General features: G+C 33.8%; 1 pseudogene; it reads left to right on the top strand.

Moving 5' to 3' along the window:
- Positions 1-11,107: 11,107 nt before the first annotated feature.
- On the top strand, positions 11,108-14,498 carry LOC139497484 (uncharacterized; annotated as a pseudogene).
- The last annotated feature ends 6,406 nt before the right edge of the window (positions 14,499-20,904 follow it).

Here is a 20,904-nt window from a genome sequence, read left to right as displayed (position 1 = left end):
TGTGTGCCTGTTCCAAGTCAGGAGTCTCTGGTTTTTGTTAGTCTTGTATGTTTTTAATCGTAAGTTCAATTTTATGTTTTGGAGTTTGAACTAGTACACATTTTGTTTAGGGGCCATCTGAAGCCCGCCTCCGGGTGAGGTATTTTCTCGCTTTGTTGAAAACCCATTAGTGGCCTTCGACTGTTTTCTGCTCTTTTGTCATGTTACTGTCTCATTAAACACATTCACATTCTCAATTTTTAAGAATGTTAGGTTCAAATGAAAACTTAATCCTTTAATTTTCGTGAAAAAAATAGAGAGAACATTTATTGCTTCTGTAGTACCATGTGCTGCCAGTTGTGATAGATGATGCAAAATGTTTCAATTATTTTAATTTACATTTCATTTCATGGACATGTAGATATGGATAGTCTGTTTTTACATCTTAAAAATTCACACAGAAGGTATATGCATATCAATGAAATGAACTCAGTGCAAAGAATCTTTAAAGTACCATAAGACTGAGAGCTCAATCTTAGGAAAAAATTTGTAATGCTAGTCACATGTAACTTGAAATATCAGTCTGTTACCAAACTGCACTGAGATCCTGAAAAAAATATGCAAGTTACTTCTATTAGAAGAAGAACTCAATGGAAGTAAAGAAGCTGTTTACCTGAAATAAATGTAGAATATGTCTACGGGCCGCAGATGCCCCCACTTGTAAAAAAACACGAGTAAACTTCATATAGATGCAGATTCACGTAGTGTTGACCGTTTTGTGATCATAAGCATGGTGTATAAGTTTCATAACATTTGGTTGAAGCAAACCAAAGTTAGAGAACGGAAACAACATATTTAGCATTTTTCCTAAATTAAGGCTCCGTGTTGACATTTGTATCATTGATACTTGTACCACATCTTCCTACATCTAATAACTCATGAACAGTAAAAGTGACGTACTTGATAGATCTGTGTTTTTTTGGGTAATAAGAATTGCGTATAAGGTTTATAAAATCTGATTAAGGCAAACTTATTTAAGAGAACGGAAACAAAAAAATCAGCATTTTCTAGGTTTATAAAGCGCATGATAACTTGTGAACGGTAATGTGAAGCTAACAAATTTCAATTTTGAATTTTATGTTTTGTGGTAATACGCATTTTTCAGGTTAGGGAGAGGGTGGGGATCACGCTAACATGTTTAACCCCGCGCTATTCTGTATGTATGTGTTTCTCCCAAGTCAAGAGCCTGTAATTCTATGGTTGTCGTTGTTTATGTGTTACATATTTGTTTTTCGTTTATTTTTGTACATAAATTAGGCCGTTAGTTTTCTTGTTTGAACTGTTTAACATTGTTATTTCGGTGCCTTTTATAGCTGACTATGCAGTATGGACTTTGCTTATTGTTGGAGGCCGTACGGTGACCTATAGTTGTTTATTTCTGTGTCATTTGGTCTCTTGTGGAGAAATCTCATTGGCACTCATGCCACATCTTCTTTTTTATATTGTGTATACGTTTTATAGTATTTGGTTGAGGCTAACTAAAGTTAGGAAAACGGAACCCATTTTTTGGACGTTCGGGGCGGACGGACGAGGGTAACACTTTATGCCCCCTCCGCTACGGCGCCAACACAGAAATTCTGACTATTGTGCTGGTGATAACCATCCCACTAGCACTGTCATTAACACACACACACAATTTATTATAAAAATATTCAATCTTAATTTTGAGTTCTTTATTTTGGACAAATGATTATATGCTATCCCTTCACAGGGTGTGTCAAATTTGACAAATTTATTGTACATACACATTTTTGAAATATTTTATAGCTTATTTTTCAACTAATTAAAGCTTACAAACTTAAATTGATCATCACTTTCTCTTTATGTTTCTTTTTACATTCAGTTTTGAACAAAACGATTTGTTACAAATTCTTTACATGTATTTCTCTCTATCTGACATAATTACAAAGCCAATAAAATAAAATTCAGTCGAACTTGAAAATAAATGTCCAATCAAATATATATGCAAGTCGTCAAGTGGTTAGATGCACATATCGTTGGCCAATTGAACGACATGTCCTAATTGGGTGGTTTTAAAACTTCTAGAAATATTAACGGAAATAAGGGATGAGTAAAGGATGATAAATGAAAACGGAACGACTGATTTGAATTAAAGGATGTTCGATATAATGTATATTCGTGTTTTTTTTTATTTATACGATCCTTAATTTTTGTCTAGTTTCCTATTCAAAATAATTAAAATGAGATGAACCAAGAAGTTGGGTTGCTATAACCTAACAAACCAGATGTTGAACCAGTTACCATGGTTTCGAACCACAGAACCCGGATAGAACCAATGTTCAGAACCAAAAAAAAACCAGATGGAACAAAGGTTTAGAACCAGAGTGCCCTGATAGAACCTAATTGCATTCGGAATTCTCATGAATTTTTATACCTTCAACGTATTTTCCAAATCATTTATTTATTTAGTATATTTATATATAGTTTATAATTATTCGTTACGGCTTGTATACATGTACTTCTACAGAATATCAAGTATACCAATGCATTTTTCTAGTCCTTGTCTTCGAAGATATTTCATGTCTGATTGAAATCATTTTAATCCAATTGAAATGAAATTTGTCTTTGTATGTGAAAATGATATAATAAGTACATATAACTTAAAAGTAGATAACACAGTTATGCGCCTTTATATGATAAAATTCATTAAGCACATGAAGGACAAATATAAGCGTAATAGATATTTTAAATTAAATAGACAGCCGTTTAGGTCATTTGATTTCCGGTGAACTAAAAACCGGCTTCATAAAATAAATTGAAAAAATAGCTTTTGTTTTAAATGGCTGCATCTGAAGAGATTCTATGGATTTATCCTTAGTGAAGAACCAATAATTTAACAGGTTAAAGTATGTGTAAATACAGGAGGATCTAAATACGTATCTAAACACCATGCTACTGCAAACAATCGGTGGTTGACTGGAAAAAATCAGCAATGGATGGCACATTGAAAGTGACACTATCTTGAAAAATAGAGGCGGAATTCACCAAATTGAAAGAAAAATAAAATACAGAATGATATAATAAATACATGTTACATAAAATATATAACACTTGTTCAGTTATGCGCCTTTTTATGATTAAATTTTAGGCCGTGTAGGTCATTTGAATTCCGGTGAACTAAAAACCGGCTTCATAAAATAAATAAAAAAAATAGCCTTTGTTTTAAATGGGGTGCATCTGAAGAGTTTCTATGGATTTATTCTTAGTGAAGAACCAGTAATTTACCAGTTCAAAGTATGTGTAAATACACGAGGATCTAAATACGTATCTAAACACCATGCTACTGCAAAATATCGGTGGTTGACTGGAAAAAAATCAGCAATGAATGGCTTATTGAAAGTGACACTATCTAGAAAAATAGAGGCGGAATTCACCAAATTGGTGAAAAAAGGAAGAGTACTCAACATTTGGCATCCGTCAAGATAAGAAATACGAGCTCTGTTATAGCAAATCGACTAGAATATACATATATATACTCCAAATGTAGGCTCTGTTAGAAAAGAGGGACGAAAGATATCAGAGGGACAGTCAAACTCATAGATCGAAAACAAACTGACTACGCCATGGCCAAAAATAAAAAGACGAACAGACACATAATAGTACAGACAACACAACATAGAAAACTCAAGAATAAACAACATGAACCCCACCAAAAACTAGGGGTGATCTCCAAGAAATTGCTACTTAGAAATGAAAAGTTCCAAAGTGTAGTGTTGAAACCATCTCTTTTTTTATAAAGTCGTACACTAACACTTATTTCAATTTCTAGACGTAGTCAAGATATGAGACAGTTCAACTTTATCTATTGTATCCCTTATTCTAAGTTCGATGGGAAAAGTCAGTTCAACATAGTCACGAAACTTTGAATAATCAATTATCTTTATAGAAAAACGTAAAATGTAGAAATAAGAAGCTCCTGCATTAAGTCTTCCTCGTTTAAATAAAGGAAATTCGGCAAACAAAGAAGTACAGTTAGTTTCAATAGGAGTGCTGATTGTTGGTTGAGTAAAGTTTCTAAAAAAAATAACATCTATGATATTAATAAAAAAATCTAGATTATTGATGATGTCAGTTTCATAGGTTTTTTTTTAAATTGGAATCAGAAAGCTTTTTTTCAGATATGATTTTGTGACGTTAGTGTTTTTTTGTCAATTGTTGTTATGCTTAGTATATATCTAATGAGTTGTGCTGTTTCCTACGGATTGGTATAAATGAATTCGTAGATTATGATCTTGTTCGTCACTGTCCAAGGTACCAAAGAGTTTGGGTACCTAAAAAGTTCCGAACTTAAATATTCAATAATACAATTAAAAGAAACCTTAGCACGTTTTTAAGATGATGAACATTGTCAGTACCTAGAACCTATACTTCAAACCATTATAAGTTCTTTGACATAATCCTGGTTCATCATCATCCTGTTCAGACACTTGTGACCTTTTATAAAGTTAGTGTGGCAGCTCCAAGTCCTTGAATACCGAATGAGTTAGGAAATTTAAATCTGATATGCAGGTGGATTTTGTATATTGCTATTAAGGTGGGGGGAAATCGAGAATTTCAAATTAATATCGCCTCATTTTTCATAAATTCTGGTACTGAGATTAACGCTTTTGTCAAATTGTAGGTAAAAATCTAAAAACGAGGCAGAGGAATCCGTGGATATTGTTTCTTTAATGTCTAAATCTGGAGGATATATTAAAGAAACCCATTCAGAAAAGTTTGGATTGTTAATTAACAGAACATTATCAAACATTCTGATTATGAATTTTAATGATCTGGCTTCTTTGGTCTGACGAAACGCCGTATCAAATGAAAATTAGAAGAAGTAGAACAGGAGGAGAGGCGCACTGCTCGTTTCCATAGGCATTTCGGCAATTTATATTGTTGTTCCTTTGTGTAGTATGTTTTTCCAGTTTTGTTCACTATTTACACAATATGACGTATGGTATCTCAAGTAACACATTTATAGCGTATGCTACCATATTTTTATTGAAAAGCAGTGTATATTTTTTCTTTTAGACGATTTTTCAATTTTACATTTGGAAAGGTGTTAAACAGGGTTGAAAAAATCAAATTCCTGAAAGATCGTGTTTCACCAGCCCAGTAGTCAGCACTTCGGTGTTGACATGAATATTATTATATGGTCATTTTTATAAATTTTCGGTTTACAAAACCTTGAATTTTTCGAAAAACTAAGGATTTTCTTACCCCAGGAGTAGATTACCTTAGCAGTATTTGGCACAACTTTTTGGAATTTTGGATCCTCAATGCTCCTCAACTTTGTATTGATTTGGCTTTTTAACTATTTTGATCTGAGCGTCACTGATGAGTCTTGTGTAGACGAAACGCGCGTCTGGCGTATAAAATTATAATCCTGGTACTTTTGATAACTATTTACACCACTGGGTCGATGCCACTGCTGGTGGACGTTTCGTCCCCGAGGGTATCACCAGCCCAGTAGTCAGCACTTCGGTGTTGATATGAACATCAATTATATGGTCATTTTTATAAATTTTCTGTTTACAAAACTTGAATTTGTCGAAAAACTAAGGATTTTCTTACCCCAGGAGTAGATTACCTTAGCAGTATTTGGCACAACTTTTTGGAATTTTGGATCCTCAATGCTCTTCAACTTTGTATTGATTTGGCTTTTTAACTATTTTGATCTGAGCGTCACTGATGAGTCTTATGTAGACGAAACGCGCGTCTGGCGTATAAAATTATAATCCTGGTACTTTTGATAACTATTTATCATGTATATCTATTATATAGTAGTCAGTTTTATAAATTTACTGTTTGCAAAAGTATGAACTATTCTAAATAATACATGTAATAAGGATGTTCTTATCCCGGGCAGAAAACCTAAGCCGTATTAGGCACAACTTTTTGGAATTTTTGGTCCTCAATGCTCGCTAACTTTATACTTGTTTTGTTATCGAACCTTTTCGATCTGGTCGTCACTGGTTGGTCTTGTGTGGACGAGTGTGCATTTCCATAATGGGTGATAGATGCTAAACTAAGGGACTCTTATAATCTTCCTTAAAGGTCATGTGATATCTTTGTTTTTGTGTGTAGCCTCTATTTATCTTATTATAATCGATTTATGAAATTTGAACATTGGTGAAATACTGTAACCCTTATCGATTATGTTCATATCTTTTAATTAATCAAGTGTTGTCTAACTGCACTGATATACAGAGAACGTATGTGCTCACGTAAAATGTTCATCCACATAAAAACGAATTTGTATGTAAGGGATTCATTCATATAGGACAGTATAAAACAAAACTCCAATAGCCTGCCGTTCGCAATCATATATCATGTATAGCGTGATAATAAGATGGCAACTTAGTGTTTTTTATAATCAGTATTTTCTTGTTTTATTTTGATGAAACGCGTGTTTGGCACACAAAAAAATGAGCCAAGTTTTTTCATGAGTTTTAACGATGCTTCTTAAACACAATTGTTCAGTAAAGAAGACAATTCAAATAATTTAAACCCAGTATTTTTATCAAATTATCTAAATGCTATTTGTTTGACTACATTTACAAGTTTATACAATTAGATTGAGTTCTTATGTTATACTGACTCCTTAAGCATGTTAAGGGCATACGATACAGTTTTGATCCCGTATTTGAAAGTTGATGAAAATTTGCAAATAGGCTATTTTTTACCTGATTAAATCAAATATGTAATAAAAAATGTACCTTCATGTGGTATTTTTTTAGTTAAATGAGGTCAAAATTTTGTATAATTTCTCAAAATGTGGATTTTTTGAAAGAAAGACATAACTTTTTTGTTTTAAAAGATAAACACAAATTGTTTTTTGTTAAATAATTTATAATTTCTGTATTTTATCAGTATTCTAAATATTTATGAAATTTTTTTTCAGAAATAACTCATATTGATCAAATGGTCATGAATTGAGAAACTATCGTCATTTTTTGCTGTATATTTATCAAAATTAAAAAAAATGTACTATTTACAGTTTTATAAAATTTGGTCCATATAATCTCCCTGCAAAATGAAACAAAATGTCGTTTTAAAAAATGGGGGTCAATGCAGTCGTTTTCAAATTTACTCAGTTTGAATGATAAAAATCAGTCGAAAAATGCATCCTTTTCCGATATGTCACAGTTTGACGTCGCGAAAATAACATTTTACGTTAGCAACGTCATTATCTCCCCTGTAACTGTATCGTATGCCGTTAATAGCACGAAGTCATATATTTCAATGTTCAACATGTTTAACCCAAACACATTAAGTGATAATTCAACTTGTACTTTTGTTCATATCCATCTATTAAGTTCTTTTCGTAAGTCAAATACTTTTGGATAGGTCTAGAATATGTGTTCCATGGTTTCTATTGGGCCTATAAAATGTCTACCGTACATTTATTGATTTGAATAACTTATTTTTTTTTGTTGATAAAAATATTTGTCACCTATATTCTGTGAGTGATCATGTCTTAGAGCAACAGTAATTTTAAATTTTAGTTATGCAAAATGGCATTTCAGCACTTTATTTCACAGACGTAATGGTATGTTTATTCGGGATTCAGGACAACTTTTTCTGTGATTTTGTTTTCCTATCAGAACATTGTACATACATTTTGTCGAGTTTAACGATATTGTTAGAGTATAAATGAGTATTAATGACATATCAAACTTGCACGCAATATCTAAACCATTACTAATTACTTTAACTGCTGATACTGAAATTACATCCTCTTATATAAGAAAGTTGGTGTTGACATGAATATCAATAATATTTATAATTTTTATAAATTTACTGTTTACAAAAATTCGAATTATTCGAAATACTAAGGATTTTCTTATCCCATGCATAGATTACATTAGTCGTATTTGCACAACTTTTGGGTCCTCAATGCTCTTCAACTTTGTACTTGTCTGGCTATAACTATTTTGATCTGAGCGTCACTGAGAAGTCTTATGTAGACGAAACGCGCGTCTGACGTATTAAATTATAAGCCTGGTACCTCTGAAAACTATTGGAATAAATATCATATTTTTTTTAAATTCTTGCCAGGTCACTAATTGTCCGTCTTCTTAAATAAATCATAAAAATTATCCAGATTCCTTGAACAGTCATTTATTTTGAAGAGAGATGTTTGAACAAAGCTTATTTGTTTATTATTTCAAATATTAGAAGTGATAAAATCGTATTCCTTTTTTATATTCTCATTAGTTAGGAGGTCTTTCAAAGCATTAAAAACCAAACAAGGGGTCTAATATTGATATAAACTTGATAACACAATGTTGAAACCTTTTTAATAGGTTTTTGGTTGATTATCTTCTGATTGTCAATCATTCATCATCTCCTTATTCGTATATCAAACGAAATATAGTTGCTTCGATTGACGAGGTCCACCATTAAAATCGTTACACTCTAGTTAGTTTCCCTATGTTAACGACAGTGAAGTGCCTATTTAACTGTGCAGTCACACTACGATTGTATGTTACTGTAGGGTTCAATGGAGGAATATGCCAGGCAATGTAATCAACGATAAAAAGATGACGTTGGTACATAATTCCGATTTTTTTTAATTCTGTGATGTTAAAACAATGAGAACTGAAAAAACTTTCTTGACATATATGTTTGTCCACGCTAAAAAGCTCCAAACAATACCGTGTTTGTGTTTCAATCACACATCATACACCTAATTATAATGATTCAAGCATTGTAGTCCAGTCATTCTATGGTTATACCTGAAACTTATTGCAACAGAAATGTTCTTTGTGGAATTCGTGAGAAATATAACGTATAAGAAACATATCAAAAATCGAGAAAAATCGAAATAGGGGAAAGTCGTCAATTTTAGCCCTAAAAAAACTGGATTTTACTTCAAATATTATGGAAAGATATGGCGCCCGTAGATTAAGAATGACGATATGGGAGACAACTCGTAATGGTCAACTGCAGACGACGCATCTAGGTTCCATCCTTTTCATTCTGGGAAGTTAGTATAAAACTTATATATAAAAGTTTTATACGTATTTAACATTCTTAAGAGATAACGCTACCATGCAAGGTATTTTGGATGTTTTTAAAAGGCGTAGATACACGGGAAACGTCAAAATGTAGTACGCGGCAGAAATGAGCTCATTTCGGTTTGCCGAGGTTTCTTAACCAGAAATCACATACAATACAGCTCTGTTTTTTATATTTTGACTACAGTATAAACATTACATACATTAAATAGTCCCGTAAAAAGGAAATTTTATTTTTATTGCCAGGAGTTGCTGACGAAAAAAAACCACTATGGAACGCCGATAGTGCCAAAAAAGTTACAATCGAACTAAATTTAATTCATGGAAAAATGAAGTTGTACCGATAATTAAATACAAAATTGATGCAGACAAATCGTTTTATGGAGCTACCATTTATTTTTCATGTTAGTATGGGGGCTAGGATGAAATAAAAAAAAAATATAGGGTGGACAGGAGATGAGACAACTTAAAAAAAATCAAATGATAAAAAATGAATATTTATTAATCAACTAAAAAAGGGAAATTAATATTCAACAAAAATACCATTATACAATTCAATTGAGAACAGATACTACATCGGAATTAGTGTATTGGTTATAAGTCAACATATGTCTTTTTTAATATTGTATTCAAAACAAATCTTATATGATAAAAATAAAATCAAATCAAAATCATTGAATCTCATCTTAACAGTTTGATCTTCTTTTTTTTAGGTAATGATGGATGCTTGTGTTTTTTGTCGGGTGTCTCTAACAAATGGTGAGGAAATAACACAACTTAGAGAAAAAGGATGTAGTAGGACCAGCCAAACCAGAAATGATACAATCGTCACAACTCCAGGACAAAAAAGTTCATCAGAAATGTCGACGTGATTACATTAATGCTAACTCAATCAAGAAGGACATGCGAGAAAAGGATGTATCGATAACCGAGCCAACTCGTGACTTACGATCTTCTACTCCTGATTTTGAGTTCCAGAAGAACTGTTTATTTTGTGGATGTTTTGCAAAATTTTCAGAGAGCAAAAGGGGAATCGACGTGTTTCCTGTCAGGACAACAGATTTTTCTAACACCCTTAGAAACATCTGCAAAGAAGGAAATGATGAATGGTCCGAAATCGTTTTGAGGAGGCTCAACATTGCACCATCAGATTTGCACGCGGCAGACGCAATATACCACCAAACATGTAGTGTTAATTTTAGAACTGGTAAGCAAATCCCCGTCTCGAAGCAAGCAAACAAAGAGGTCAAACGAACGACACCAGGACGACCAAAAGAAGATTCATCAGAGAAAGCTTTCCTGCAAATAGTTAGACAATTGGAAGAAACACAAGACGAACTTGCATCCGTAAGCGATCTTGTTCAGGCTATGGAAGACATTTGTGGAGATAAGGCGTATAGTGTGGTGCACATGAAAAAGAGACTGCAAACTTATTTTGGATCCGATATCATCATCACGGAAGTAAACGGAAAGCCGAATATAGTCACATTCAGGAGAACAGCATCATCTATACTGAACGAATTTTACAGAAGACCATCATCTAAGAGTCCAGAAGAGGAAAAACTATCGATGATAGAAACAGCAGCTAAGTTAATAAAGGCTGATATTATGAGTATTAAAGATTCAAAAGCTGTGTATCCGTCTTCTGTTGATATAAACTCAGAGCAAAACATTACATTTGTCCCAGATTCGTTACAAACATTACTACGTGCATTATTTAGTCAAAACGACTCTTCTGTTAAAGTTGCATCTGTTGGTCAAGCTATTATTCAGGCTTCCCGACCAAGAACACTTATTGCACCGCTACAAATTGCCCTCAGTGTACAAATGCACCATCACTTTGGATCAAGATTTTTATTGGACACTTTGAACACTCTTGGTTTCGCTTCTTCCTACACAGAGGTTCAACGATTTGAACTTAATGCTGCTGCTGCTGCTCATGACAGAACCATCACACAGTTTGGGAATGGCACTTTCGTTCAGTACATAACGTAGACCATAATCTGAGAACTTTAGATGGTCATGGAACATTTCATGGTATGGGCATGATTGCAGCTGTCACTCCAGGATTCAGACTTGACAAAGCTGTCCCTAGGCTGTCTCCCACACTAAAGGAAGTCTCTGACCTAGCAAAAATTAACATAGAATATTATAAAATGCAATCTAAACAATCATTACAGGCAGAGTTCGCAACCATGAATTATGAGCCAAATATGATCGATACAACGTGGAAGTTAGACCTTCTGTCAAAAGTATGCTGGCCTTTGACATGCAACCGACCCAGTTGGTCCGCAATTATGCACAAAGTGATGGACGGTGACTACCCAGGAAGATCATCTGTTGTTTTTTTGCCAATGATAGACATGCATCCTAGTGATCTCACATGTATAAATTCAACACTTAACTTCATAGGCAAGCACGCAAAGGCTCAACATTGTGTACCTATTTTGACATTTGATCAACCCCTCTATTGAAAGGCAATGAACATAATTAAAGATGAACCATTGAACAGTCCTTTAGAGTCAGTTATCTTGAGACTTGGAGGCTTTCATTTAGAAATGAGTTTTGTAGGCGGCATTGGTCACTTGATGGAAGGATCGGGAATCACTGAGCTACTTGAAACAGTGTATGCACCAAATGCAGTAACTCACATGACTAGTGGAAAGGCAATTGCACGAGCAGTAAGGGCACATTTTTTTTTATAGATACAGCTCTCACGTCAATAATCTTGTCACACATATACGGCATACCACTTCCAGATGAAATCGAAACTGAGACTGGTACCAATGATGTTAATCCAGCAAATTACATAAATACCGATAGTACCGATATTAACGCTGATGATCTTTCTGATGAATTGCATGAAGCAGATGCGATGTTGGATGAACTACTGAAAGGAGACATATCTGTCGAAAAAGCTTGCGACGATGTTTTAATAGATCAAATTAAATCTAGGATAGATAACTTTCGGGAGTCACACAAAAGTTATCGTACTTCACAACTATGGTTCCAATATATGGATATGATAGATATTCTCCGTAGATTCATCAAAGCTGAAAGGACTGGTAACTCGGAACTACATTTACAAACAGTCAAGGACATGCTTCCGTATCTTGCAGCTTCGGGACACAATCTGTATGTCAAATCATCACTGGTATACTTACAACAAATGGAGAACTTGAAAACAACCCATCCCGAAGTATTAGCTTTTCTACAATCATGCCATCATGTTATAAGGAGGAGTGATAAATTTTGGGCAGGTCTTTCTTCTGATTTGGTCATAGAACAGGTTTTAATGAGAAGCTTAAAGACGACAGGCGGTATGACTCGAGGAAGAGGTATGTCAGAGGGTCAGCGAGACCAATGGATTTTATCTATGCCAGACTGCGCGGAAATGAACAATGCTTTGCAAGAGTTTACTGGGGTCAATTATGGAACAAGTGACCAACATAAGGAAGGTGGGGAGTCAAGGAGATCTAGAGACTGTCAAGATTTGAAAACATTTTTATCGTTTCTTATTAGCAGAAGTCCTTTTGTAGAGGAAACGAGTTTACGAAACATAGAAACAGGGGTTTCGGCGGACAAATTTGTCAATGTTGATAATTCGAAGGAATTAGGCATTAAAATACTGAAGTCCATGGACGGACAAGAAATAGATGAATTTTCATTTAAAAGGAAAGAACAGGCCACTATCTTAAGTGCAAAATCGGCTATCAAAGTTGATGATGATGTCATTATTGTTGATTCACAGCTTCTCTTCCAGCGCTTTCTTGCTGCATCAAATGGCATATATGAAGATCAGTCCGAAATATTCACCTATGAACTCTGTAGTTATCCCAGCTCAATGTTTGATCCAAATGGTCTCATGCGAACAGCGCAAAAGTCTAGTCTTGCAGATGCTATTTGGGGAAAGGGCGACTGTTGCGCATTTGAAATGAGCGAAAACGACGAAACTCAGTATGTTATTGATGGCGGCTCTCTTCTCCATCGTATACACTGGCAAAGCGGACTTTCTTTCGGTGAAATTTGTCAAAGGTACATTGACAGCGTCGAACGGAAATACAGTAAAGCTATAGTTGTATTTGATGGATATGCGTCGGGTCCAGATACTAAAGATGCCACTCATCAGCGGTGCACCAAAGGAATCATAGGCACAAAAGTTTCATTCACAGATAGAACTCCTTTCAAATCTAAAAAAGAAATATTTTTAGCAAACATTGAGAATAAGCAGAACTTTATTAATCTCTTGAGTGCAAAGATGGTAGAAAAGGGAATCAAAACTAAACACGCAGATGCCGATGCTGATGTTTTGATTGCCCTTACTGCCATCGAATCAGCGAAAACAAAAGCAACTGTTTTGCTTGGAGAGGACACTGATCTTTTGGTACTACTCCTTCATCATGCGGACGTTACATCAAATTCGCTGATATTCAAATCCGGCAATGTGTCAAAAGTTAACACACATATTAAAATATGGGATATTTTGAAGACCAAATTGCTGCTTGGTGAGGAACTATGTACATTTTTACCTTTAATTCATGCTATCAGTGGTTGTGACACAACTTCAAGAATGTTCGGTGTCAGTAAGGCAGCGACCCTAAAGAAATTTGAAGAACATGACTTTCTTAAGACTCAGGCACAGTTACTTTGCAATGCTAACGCAAATGATGATGTTATTTCTGCTGGTGAAAACATTATTTCCTCTTTATATAATGGTGCTCCATATGAAGGACTGAATGTTCTTCGCTACAGGAAGTTTGCTGCAAGAGTATTGACAAACAAAACATGCGTTCAAATTCATACTTTGCCGCCAACATCAAATGCGGCTTCATTTCATAGCCAGAGAGCTTATCTTCAAATGAAAATGTGGATGAACAAGGACAATCTAAATCCGTGTGAATGGGGTTGGAAAGTCGCTAATGGAAACCTTGTTCCGGTTAAGTGTACAATGGACGCAGCTCCCTCTAAATTGCTGAACATTATTCGATGCAATTGTAAGACAAACTGTGACACTAAAAGATGTACTTGTAAAAAAAACGGACTTGAATGTTCAGTAGCTTGTGGCGAATGTAAAGGAACTGGTTGTACAAATTCGAACAAAACAGTTGACATGGACGATTAAGTGACAATCAACTTCTAAAGATTTATGTAGAATACGCAAAAACCATAATAAGCACAATAAGGGGGTTTCGGTAAAACAATTGCATGGTTTTGTTATCATATAAAGTAAATATTTTGGTTTAAAAAAAAGTATAATACCGGTCAATCGTTTTTTATTGTTGTTATATGATCTATTGATTTTACGAATTGGTCATTATTTGATCCATCTAAACACTTCACATATATATAAAATTAATTTGAAGACTCATGATATAATTTGATTTTTATTAAGAAAACATAAATTCCCAGTTTTTATCAAAAATACTTACATTTTCACCCAAAATTATCACTTCCTATACTTCAAAAATCATCATAGTTTATATTTCTTTATTATTGTTATAAGATCTATTGACTTGATTAAAAATTATGTACGTTGCTATTTTTGTTTTTTAGTCGCATCAAATTTCCAGTTTTCGGCGATTTTTCATCAAAATCCAAGGTTTTCACCCAAAATTTTCAATTTCATGATCTTTGCAGTTCATCAACGTTTACATAAATCATAACTATAATAAGATCTAATGACTTTCTTAAAAATTGTGTCCGTTGCTATTTTTGTTTTTCAGTCACGGCAAATTTCCAGTTTTCGGCGATTTTTCATCAAAATCCAAGGTTTTCACCCAAAATTTTCAATTTCCTGATCTTTGCAGTTCATGAAAGTTTAAATAAATCATTACTGTAATAAGATCTATTGACTTCATTAAAAATTATGCAAGTTGCTATTTTTGTTTTTGAGTCACGGCAAATTACCAGTTTTCAGCGATTTTTCACAAAAAATCAAGGTTTTCACCCAAAATTAAATATTTCCCTTCATCCAAACATTTTCGATTTTTTTTATGTTCAACAGTACACCTAAGCCAGCTTGGAAAACTAGAAGAACATTCTGTTGCAATTACTTTGAGGTTTGGTCATATTTTGGCTAGAATGACTGGACTATTGACCATGCACATGCAAGCTCAAAAATATTATTCATAAATAATCGTATGTCTGTTCTATGTTCCTTTTGACTTTCAACTAAAAAAGAAGAACTGGATCTTTTATTACTGTATTTAATAACTACATTTCATAAATGTCCTTACACATAACGCAACTATTGCTTAGTCTTCCGAGTGCTAAAAAAATCCCGTTTAACTTTTAAAAACTTATTAACCTCAATTTAATCAGCAAACAACATGGACTTCAAAGTTGTTCTCAACTACTATGAGAGATGTAGATATTACACAATGTCTGTATCTACCAGAGTGCATACAATTAAAATATCTATCCACTTGCAACATTATCAAAGCTTTTGACTCATCTATCCTTTACATATTCCCCACTCAACACCAAAAGACAAATTGAAATAATAGGTCCTGTTTGAATCATAAAAATACTGGGTAACGTCAATACAAGTATTTTGACTTAAAAAACGATTAATCGTACTCTGCAAAACAAATTTGATTTTCACAAACCTTTCTCAAAATCCTGACATTATCAAAATGCTCTATTTCAACAAATATGCTACATTTGAAAACCGTGTTGTTTAACAAAAAATCGGCTCTCCCATGAAAACCATCTCTGCACCTCCTCTTGGCATCTTGTTCCTGTATTGATATGAAGCATACTCCTTTTGAAGAATGAAAAGGAGCCTTCACATATTTTGAATTTCACAAACCACTTTAAAGATGGAGTTCTTTCATTTTATATTTAAAATTTTGGTGGCTGCAGCACAACTAAGAAGATGTATTATAATTGCCAATTCCATCAAACTTTAAATGATAGAAACAAATAATTCAGTTTATTCATCTTAATAAATTGACTTGTCTTAGATGCATGATTTATTTTATTAGTTGTTAGTGGCTTTGAACAAGGTTTCAGTAACTGCGAGTACTCTCAGATATGTACTTAAATGTCTTTTTGTTGTTGGGATGTACAAGTACCCGGCCACGTCCACTCTGTGTAATATTAGTATTTGTATCCATTTGACGGATTGAGCCTTTTTCAACTGATTTTTATAGCTCGTTCTTATTTTGTACTGTTACATCACTGTCCCAGGTAAGGGTGAGGGTTGGGATCCCGCTAACATGTTTAACCCCACCACATTCTGTATGTGTGTGTCTGTCCCAAGTCAGGAGCCTGTAATTCAGTGGTTGTCGTTTGTTTATGAGTTACATATTTGTTTTTCGTTTATTTTTTGTACATAAATTGGGTCGTTAGTTTTCTTGAATTGTTTTACATTGTCATTTCGGTGCCTTTTATAGATGACTATGCGGTTAGCATGATCGCATTGATAGAAGAGTTTTAAAAGGTGAAGTCGAAATTATCCCTTCGGAAATTATACTGACGCCATTTGAATTGGTTGCCCGTTATGTCAATTCTGTTTTCAATTTTCGTAACCCCATTTCCGTCCTCCCTTCTTCTTGTTTGACCTATATGTGAAACATATAGTGCAGGATCTGTTTATACTTCCGGAGTACCTGAAATCCACCCGTGGCAGAGAAATGGGATATTGAACATTTAAAAATATTGAATTCGTCAAGGTTGTCATAGATTGTAGTTTGATGTCATAAGGCAAACACAAAATATGAAGCAGACCTTCTGGTATCTAGTCAAGCTTCTTGTTCTCTTCTGTAAGTTCCTCCTACTAATGAAGAGCACATTCAATAAGGATATCTAGCGTACTCACACGGGCACAATAATGTTAATCATCAATGATGCTTATATTACACGGGTAGAAATTGTCGATGAAATCCATTTAAGAATATTTCACTTTAAATGTTAAATTATAATAAAAGTTTCAATCCTCCATCAACACATCTATTTAAATTATAAAATGTAAAAATTTCCTATTGTTTGTTTTTTTAAAATATTCTTGATGACTATTCTCACTGGGGTAAAGCTGATGACCGTAACTGCATTCACGGTCATCCCAAGATGTCAGATGAAAAATTAGGTCAGTTTCTGTATTGTCTGTTAAAGTGTTTCTATATCATTTTCTTTACAAATCATACATTGAAACGATGTAAATTTATAAAAGAATCACTCGGAAATCACTAATTACTTCTGAGAAATGTGCATGAAACGGGAAATTCGATTTGAAAAAATCGCCAAGATGACCGTAAATCACAATCGAGATGACCGTAACAGAATCAGCAATTCATAACAAGGCTGACCGTAACTGCTTTTAAGATGACCGTAATTTGTAAATGATGACCGTAACTTTTAAAGGATGACCCTCAATTCTAAGAAATATCCGCATTTATATAACTATCTTTTTGTATCAAATGATTAATCGTGTTGGTATACACATATTAAGGTTCATGTGGACCCTATGGCTAAAATGGCCGTATTTTCACCTCAAAATTTACTCTGAGTACAGACAAACCTGCGCATCTGTAAAAATTTTCAGGCATAGCATGCCCTAGATAAATAAATTTCAAATATGTTTTATGTTTTAGAAAAATAAAAACTTACCAGGATTTTGCCGTGCACTTTTTTTCGTTCCTCCAGAAGGTGCCAAAATAAACTAAGTTGGGAAACAGGTTTGAGAACTTCCCCACAGGTAAAAATTAAAGTGAGCATTTTTGATTGACATGGACATTAGATGGACAATAGATACCTGACAATAATTGGTTATTTAAACTGTGTACCTGAGTGGACCATATCAAGGTAAACTCAACTGTTTGTTAATTTTATCATCTTCTGCAGAGACGAAAAAAAGTGTACGGCAAAATCCAGTTAAGTTATGAATTTTCTAAATCATACAATGCATTTGAATTCTATTTATCTAGGGCATGCTATGCCTTAAAACTTTTCCAGATGCACAGGTTTTCCTGTACTCAGAGAAAATTTTGAGGTGAAAATACGGCCATTTTAGCCATAGGGTCCACATGAACCTTAATATGAGAGTTTTATCCTATAGGTAGAAGAAAATAAGACGTGCTTCAAATGCAAAGATTACCATATGTATCTTTTTTACAGTAGAGGGTTTAATTTTTAAAATGAATTTGCCAAAAGACATGCAAATGAACAGGAAGGGAAAACATGCTACAAAAGCGCGATAAAATGACACCTTACAAGCATAATGAAAAAAATGCGGTGCACAGCCTTCAACTGCTCGACAAAAGATTTTTTGTTTTGTTTCTGGGATTCCTTTTAATGACATATAATAAATACACATTTTTAAAAATGCAAAAAAATTGCATGTACACCCATTGATATTATATCGTCTTTCATTTTGTCGTGCAAATAAAATAACAGAAATATTTTGAAAATATCATTCGAATAAACTAGTGAAGGTGAGCTCCAGCAAAGTAGATCCTTAAAATAGTATTGTACGAAAAGCGTATCACAAGGCGGAACGTTGTCAATTTGTATATATACAGAAATGTTATTCATACAGTCAGGATTCTACTTCTTCAAAATTATCTCCCCATTACGCCAGTTCATGCTCACAATCTTAGAAATGGAAGCCATTGTAGGGATGACGCTCTGCCAATTTTGCTCTTGAAAACTGATAAATTTATCCACATAGCACCATTACGATCGATCGTCATATTTTAAAAGACAAATGTATCTACTAGCTAATGAGCATTAGTTAATGATCTTGTCTGCATTGATTCAACTTAAAAATATTGTCTGTTCGGATGACAGATGGAATTTTTGAAAATTCTTAAGCATTTAAAAAAATTCTAATTAAATATTTCGTGGAAGGGCAGACTAAACATTTTCAGAGATGCTATATAAAATACTCCTGCTTTGTACGTTTTAAAGACAAATATACACCCCAAACATGCCCCAACATAAAAAAGGTGCACTCGATTTTTCTCTTTTCGATACAATCGTTACCTGTTTTGGGGAATTTTTAATTGATTCACATAATGGAGGGGTAGACACGAAAATTTCTGAACTAAAAGATTGATATGTTCTCCGTCCGTGATAAAAAAAAACCCGGAGGTTATGCATTTTCTACATCCAACTTATAGATACTATATATAAAAAAGAAGATGTGGTATTACTGCCAATGAGACAACTATCCAGAAAAGAACAAAATGACACAAACATTAACAACTATAGGTAACCCATGCGCGGATCCAGAGGGGGGGGTTCCGGGGGTTGGAACCCCCCTTTTTTTTGGACGATCAATGCATTTGAATGGGGACATGTAATTGGAACCCCCCTCCCTTTGTCCTGGGTAAGGAACCCCCCTTTTAAAATAGCTGGATCCGCCCCTGTAACCGTAAGGCCTTCAACAATGAGCAAAGCCCATACCGCATAGTCATCTATAAAAGGCCCCGATAAGAACCATGTCGTCGACTTGATATCTTATTGTTTTGCATTACTATGTAATAGATACATTGAAAACTTATGCAAAAGGTGTTTTTTAAATAAGAAAATTGTCGTTTTATTTGTTTCTATTAACTTTTTAAAATTTTGTTACTATATCAAACATTACAGTTAACATTTATCGCTTTCTCGATAAACACAGAGCTTCTATTCTTTTGTTCTATTTCAAAAGTGTTTCCGCCTGCATATATCAAGACAAATTAAGATTTTAATCAGCTTCCTCTACAACCATACACATGGGCTCGATTACCAAATATTCGTATGTATTATTAATGTTTTAATGCTCCATTTATTGGCATTATGTTTTTCTGGTCTGTGCGTACGTTCGTCCGTTCGTCTGTTTGTTTGTCCGTTTGTCCAGCTTCAAGTTAAATAAAATTGAAACTTAGTACACATTTTCCCTATGGTATGATCTTTTTAATTCTAATGCCAAATTACAGTTTTATCCCATTTTCATAGTCCACAAAACATAGAAAATGATAGTGTAGATGAGGCATCCGTGTACTAGGGACACATTCATGTTTCTTTAAATTTTCGTCGTATCGCTGTCAATTTGTGTTAAAATTTTAACGTCGATATCAATAAATATTTCATTGTTTACGAGAAATATGCAATTTACTATCATTGTTATAAATCCTAAATATGGCCAATTATATTATTATATATAGTTTAAAAAAAGAAATTTATGAAACATATTTATATCCGTTAACCGAGCCCCTATTGAGATCGACAAACTCAACGAAAAAGCTTTGAATACAATACGGATATTTCTTAGAATTGATGGTCATCCTATAAAAGTTACGGTCGTCCTATATAAATTACAGTCAGTCTTTACAAATTACGGTCATCCTTTACAAGTTACGGTCATCTTTTTACCAATCACGGTCATCCTTGTTTTATGTTACGGTCATCTTGAAAATATTTTGATTATGATTTACGGTCATCTTAACGATTTTTTCAAATCGAATTTCCCGTTTCATGCACATTTCTCGTAAGTAATTAGTGATTTTCGAGTGATTCCTTTATAAATTTACATCGTTTCAATGTATGATTTGTAAAGAAAATGATATAGAAACACTTTAACAGACAAAACAGAAACTGACCTAATTTTTCATCCGACATCTTGGGATGACCGTGAATGCAGTTACGGTCATCAGCTTTACCCCAGTGATTCTGTCCTCGGTCTTATTAATTAAACAGTTGACCTTCTATTACGTTAAGCCAGATTCGCCCTTATTATAGAATCACTAAAATATGAAATGGTACATACACAAACGTTAAAAAGAATCAAAAACAGGTCAATAATTTACTAAGAAATACCAGCATAATATAAAACAAAACACAATTACAAGCA

This window comes from Mytilus edulis, chromosome 12 (assembly GCF_963676685.1).
Source record: "Mytilus edulis chromosome 12, xbMytEdul2.2, whole genome shotgun sequence".
NCBI classification, from domain to species: domain Eukaryota; kingdom Metazoa; phylum Mollusca; class Bivalvia; order Mytilida; family Mytilidae; genus Mytilus; species Mytilus edulis.
This window is presented reverse-complemented; position numbering and strand designations above follow the sequence as displayed.